The sequence below is a fragment of the Silurus meridionalis genome, chromosome 8 (assembly GCF_014805685.1).
Source record: "Silurus meridionalis isolate SWU-2019-XX chromosome 8, ASM1480568v1, whole genome shotgun sequence".
NCBI classification, from domain to species: domain Eukaryota; kingdom Metazoa; phylum Chordata; class Actinopteri; order Siluriformes; family Siluridae; genus Silurus; species Silurus meridionalis.
Genome location: NC_060891.1, coordinates 26,469,326 through 26,475,971, shown reverse-complemented (window position 1 = coordinate 26,475,971; position 6,646 = coordinate 26,469,326).

Here is a 6,646-nt window from a genome sequence, read left to right as displayed (position 1 = left end):
CTGGTTAATATGATTAAATACTACAACTAGTACCACTACTATTACTTATGCCACTAGTAATAATACTAATACCATTTCTACTAACAATGATCAAATTCTTACCCGAGATCATCAGCAGGACTCCGAGGTGAATTACACACGACATGGTGCAGACTTCAGATCGCTGTTTCATGTAATTTTAAAGAAAATGTAATTTTGCGATCAGGAACAACTACATGACACTGCTCCACAACTCTCTTGCTTTCTCTCTCTCTCTCTCTCTCTCTCTCTCTCTCTCTCTCTCTCTCTCTCTCTCTCTCTCTCTTTCGTCCCCTTCCTCTTTCTGGACCGTGATGATTCAGAGCTCTCGTCTCTACATCGGCTAGAAAATCATTACATTTTTAAAAACCTCCAAAATTCTTCATGGTTTTGTGTTGAAATGTAAGGAGCTGAGATGTTTGCTCTTCAATATGTCATTTGGACAGAAATTAGTAAAATAAAAATTATATAATCCTCTAAACAGATACAAATATTGTATTTATTGACTTTATATGAATAATTAAACAATATTGTGATTAGTGATGTTCAAACTAGGACCTTCAGGATCAAGTTGACCTGTAGTGACCTTTGATTCTCCTGCAATGCCATCTTTTGGAAAAACGTTTGAAAGATAAGGAGCAGTTTGAAGTCTTTTATAAGAGTTAACTGAATAGTTGTATTCAGCATTGAACTCTATTGTACAATAAATTGGATTGTTTCTCAGTGTACTGTAAGTTTTACTAAATTAGAACTTTGGGAATAAAACTGCACTGATTAAACAGATTACAGAGTCATGTTTTCTATTTATTTATTTTTAAATCATAAATGAAGTGGAACCATGGCAACTTTCATTTCAATATAATGCTAATATAATATATTGAAAAATATATAATATTAACGTTGCTATCTATCTATCTATCTATCTATCTATCTATCTATCTATCTATCTATCTATCTATCTATCTATCTATCTATCTGTCTGTCTGTCTGTCTGTCTGTCTGTCTGTCTGTCCGTCCGTCCGTCCGTCCGTCCGTCCGTCCGTCCGTCCGTCCGTCCGTCTGTCTATCTATCTATCTATCTATCTATCTATCTATCTATCTATCTATCTATCTATCTATCTATCTATCTAAATACGTCACATATTTCAGGGAGTTTTATAGTAAACTAGGTAAAGTGTATATTTTGTTACACTATTTTGTGTGTTGTATTGTATTTGTATGCAGTGTGTGGATGACGTCAGCAGGGGGCGACCTATAAAGTCGAGTCTGAAGATGGGATCAGGAGCTCCTTAGCCGATGCTCACCTCGTTCTTTTTGTTATTCTCCTCTGTGCATTGCGATTTCCTGTTATTGACCTTCACCCATTCTGACCCTGAGTTTGTCCAGTCCTGTACTTTTACTGCATTATACATTTGTAAATATTTGTGTGTTGTTTTGTTTACCGGTAGTAGGGGTGTGGCTGCCATTTATGCTGGGTGTGGGTTTCTTTTCTGTTTTTGGTGAAGGATTTAGGGAAGTGTTAGGTCATTCTTTTGGGTTTGTTTGTAGTTTGTTTGTTTTTTGTTTGTTTTGTTAATTTAGTGTTTGTAAAAGAGTGTATTTTGTTTATAACTTTGACCTTTGGTCCACTCTGAAGTTCATCCAAGTCTATTTCCACACTGTGCAAATTGTGCAGTGTGCATTTCTGTTCAAATAAATAAATAAATACATTAACTAATTAATGAATATAAAAGAGGCAAAATTAAAACCTTTAAAGCAACACACTTTATTCACAATGTTCTTTCTTTACTCAGATATTTAAAAATAAAAAATAAACAAAGAAATAAAATAAATAAAGTTCCGTTTGGTGTCCTGATAATTTACGTAATTCAAAACACTATAATTACCTCAAAACATTTATAAGAATATTTTGTCTTCATGCTTTATGTTGAGTTTAAGTAAAGGAGAGTGTGTTAGAGAAGTGAAGAAAAGAGTGCAGGCAGGGTGGAGTGGGTGGAGAAGAGTGATAGCAGGAGTGATTTGTGATAGAAGAGTATCTGTGAGAGTGAAAGGGAAAGTTTATAGGTCTGTGGTGAGACCTGAGATGATGTATGGATTAGAGACAGTGGCATTGAGTAAAAGACAGGAGGTGGAGCTGGAGGTAGCAGAGCTGAAGATGTTGAGATGTTCATTGGGAGTGACGACGATGGACAGGATTAGAAATGAGTTTATTAGAGGGACAGCGCATGTAGGACGTTTTGGAGACAAGGTGAGGGAGATGAGATTGAGAGGGTTTGGACATGTACAGAGGAGGGACATGGGGTATATCAGTAGAAGAATGCTGAGGATGGAGACACCAGGAAGGAGGGAAAGATGAAGGACAAGGAGGAGGTTTATGGATGTGGTGAGTGAAGACATGCAGGTAGTTGGTGTGAAAGAGGCAGATGTAGAGAACAGGGGGTATGGAGACGGATGATCCTCTGTGGTGCCCCCTAATGGGAGAAGCTGAAAGAAGAAGAAGTAGAAGAAGAAGAAGATGAAGAAGAAGAAGAAGAAGAAAAAGACACATTTGCATAATGCATCAATATTTGTTCTTGTTGACTAGAATATTAAAAACTTAAAAAGTATTAATTTAAGGCACATTTAGAACAAATAAAAATGTATATTATGTACTATCTATCTATCTATCTATCTATCTATCTATCTATCTATCTATCTATCTATCTATCTATCTATCTATCTATCTATCTATACTTTTCTCTCTCTCTCTCTCTCTCTCTCTCTCTCTCTCTCTTTCTCTCTCTCATGTTTTATGATCTGTCTGTCTGTCTGTCTGTCTGTCTGTCTGTCTGTCTGTCTGTCTGTCATCTATTTTAAACAGTAGATAAAAGAACAAATGTATCAGTAGTATCATTTTGTTCACCTTTAATAAAAATCTCTTCTGTACACAGTAAATCTTAATTGAAATGATCTATCTATCCAAGACAGTGTGTGTTACATCAGGATTTAAGTATTTGGTCGACTTTTCTTACACATTTTAAATTTAACACAGGCATCATATGGTGAACTGTTCGGGTAAAGAAAATTCATTACGGTTTTGTGGATCTTCATAACTCGTGACATGCATAAAGGCTGATACGCTTTCACGAACTGATGACATATTCTCCACAGTTTCTGAAAAAAAGAAAGAAACTCACAATTCATGCTAAACATAGAGACCAGAGTACCAAGTACACGTTTTTATGTAGGAAGATTACATTTAAAGGAAATTAATTTATTTAAATACTTTATTTATTTAACACTTCTAGGTCTATTTTCTAAAAGTTTACACTTCGAAATGAACTGAATAAATTTTTTTCTGAATTTCTGTCATTTGAATAACTGAATTGAAAATTGAAATAAAAAAAACAAAGCCGTCTTTGCAAGCGTAAATATCATATATCTCAAATATTATCAAATATTTGATTAATTTAACAATTACATTCATTATTAATTCATTAACCAATTTAAAATGTATTTAATTTATTTAATCATTAATTTTGGATTTATTTAGTATCGCAATAGAATGTAGAATGTTTTATTTATTTATTTTTTATATTAAGAAATAGATTTCAAAAATTATTGTCAGAAAATGTTCTGCAAAAAAAAAAAGGCAAATATGTTTGATAAAATATATATATATATATATATATATATATATATATATATATATATATATATATATATAATGTATTATCATTTTTTATTATATAATAAACTGTCATTTTTTTGTGTTTTTTTAAAACATGTTTTTGCATTGCTCAGCAGTTTCAACACTGTTCAGTCGACTCCCATTATATAATTTTTATAACTCATATCTGTATTTCCTGTCTCTGATTGGTCAGAGGGTGTTGATTCATTTTCTATCACTGCAGCTCTGATAGTAGTGCTGCTGCAAATCACAGGTTTATATCAATGAGCTTTTTCTTATACGTTGTTGAGACATTTATGTCACATTTATGTCAGGAGTCTCCAGTGTCAGTGCTCTGTAAACATCAGATTGACATGGTAACGTGATAAGTTGTGTTTTTTCCTATTACTATCCTGTTTATATATAGTGTTTATAGTTTGCTGCAAAAAAAAAGGGAAGTTGCTTTTTAATGCATTTTACAAAGTAATATGTATGTATGTATATATATATATATATATATATATATATATATATATATATATATATATATATATATATATATATATATATACTGTATATATCTCCAAAAGTATTGGGTCATCTGACCTTTCCTGTTATATGTGGTAGTTTTCCAAAATGTTACCAAAAATATGGAGGCACTCAATTGTACAGAACGTCTTTAGATGGCGCTATAATATAATTTTGCATTCCCTTGATCTTGGAAACCCAAATCTGTTCCAGAATGTTGAAGATCTGGTTTACATGCTTTGTAGAGAATCTTGAGTGGCCTGCTATAGATCTCTGATCTCATCCCTACTGAACACCTTTGAGATGAATTGGAACGCTGACTGCACCCCAGGCCTCCTCACCTACATCAGTACCTGCCTTTTGTAATATATTTACATATGTTCCACTAAGTGTGTTCATTTTTAGATTCATTTACATTAGACACGTTTATATTGCACACTGTTGAACTTTTGGCTTTACCTTTTTTAGATCTGTGGAGATCGAAGGCATCGTCCTCGACATGAGTTTCTTGCAAGCTGCACAGCGTATCGCTCCCTTCTGAAATCACACCATTCCATTTATTAAAGCAGTGTTCAGAATGTTTAGTGCTGAAGATGTTGAGGTTTTCGTTGGGAGTGATGACGATGGACAGGATTAGAAATGAGTTTATTAGAGGGACAGCGCATGTAGGATGTTTTGGAGACAAGGTGAGGGAGGTGAGATTGAGATGGTTTGGACATGTGCAGAGGAGATACATGGGGTATATCAGTAGGAGAATGCTGAGGATGGAGCCACCAGGAAGGAGGAAAAGAGGAAGACCAGGGAGGAGGTTTATGGATGTGGTGAGGGAAGACATGCAGGTAGTTGGTTTGAAAGAGGCAAAATAGCAAAAGTTCCATTTTTACTTTAACAGGGATCTGACTGCACTGTCTGTGTTGAGGGCAGTCGGATCCCCTGTTAAAGTAAAAACTGAACTTTTGCTGTTTTCAGATGGACGGTTTTGATTGCTGGATGTGTGCATCGTCTTGATTCGAGACTTGGTGCATCAGTAAAACAAATGTTTAGTAAAAATGGTTTATTTATTTATTTGTTTATTGTTAAAATGTGTGTTGCTTTGTAGATTTAAATATTTATATTTATTAATAATAATTTTTTTTTTTTTTAAAAATGGTCAACCAGAAATGCTCTCAACAATGGCAAATTATTTCCAGTAAGTAAATAATAATAATACAAACCTCAACAAACCTTTCTTTAAATATTATACAGTAATACCCCGTATATCACGGTGGTTACGTTCCAAAACCACCTGCGATTAACAAAAAAAAAAGCGATAAACGGACGCCACCGAAAAAAGTTTTTGGCTACTACAGAACTCTATACTGAGTTCTGTAGTAGCCAATGCATAGTTTCTATGCTTGTTTATTAGTTGAAGTGTCCTATGATGTCAAAAAAGATGCTGCATTAAAGATACACGTCAACGCGTTCTTTACTTTCTGCACTGTACTGTATTAACATTTTACTCAATTTTATAATTAATAATTCTATTTTTGTTAATAAATTTCATTATTTCAACATAAAACTCCATAAAAACAATTTCCTATAAATGTTTTGGTCAATGGTGTTTTCCACGAGAGACCGGGAAAATCAGCCAAACGAATTAATTATGTGGCAAATGCAATTCCATGATAAACCAGAGGGGCCGCCAGATTCGAAACGTGATAAAGTGGGGGATTACGGTGTTAATATTAAAATCTAGAAAATTTAAGTCCAACCTGTTCCTCGTCATCCCCTTGCTCATGTGGTGAGCTGTCGCTGAGGCTCATCAGTTCATTCTGTCTCATGTTTTTCATTCTTGGTTCATGAGAAACAGCACAACTATCAGCAACCACTGTGAAGAATGAAGGCGAATACGCATAATTGTTACAATCACAACAAGTCAATAAGGCGTTCAGTAATTCGGAAATAAAACTCACCTAAACACAAGAGCAGAAATCCGAGCTGAATTGCAGGCGACATGTTTCCACCTCAAATGCAACAATTTATCAGAATATTTTACAAAGACGTGAGATAAGGCTGAGGTTTGACAGCTATTGAAGAGAAATTTCTTTGTTGTTTGTGGTTAAAATTGTTTTTTTGAAAAAGAAAAAAGTGCTGATAGTAACAGCAGAAATACCACAACACAGTGAAAGTGTCATAAAAAAAAAAAGCGAAACCCTGTCAGCATTTTTCTGAAAATGCTGAAATTTTGAAAATTCAGAAAATTTTTCTTTTTGTTCAAATAACAAATGTTTTTATAAAATACAATTATAGTTCATTTTTCTTCATTTTTCAGACACAAAAACAGGGGATTTACTTTTCACTGTGGGACGAGGTGAAAAAAACGTCACTACCTTCCATAATAAGTTTGTAACGTTACATATGTGACAAACGATAAAACGTTGACTCTTAAAGTAGATCTCCAAGCTCGGCTAA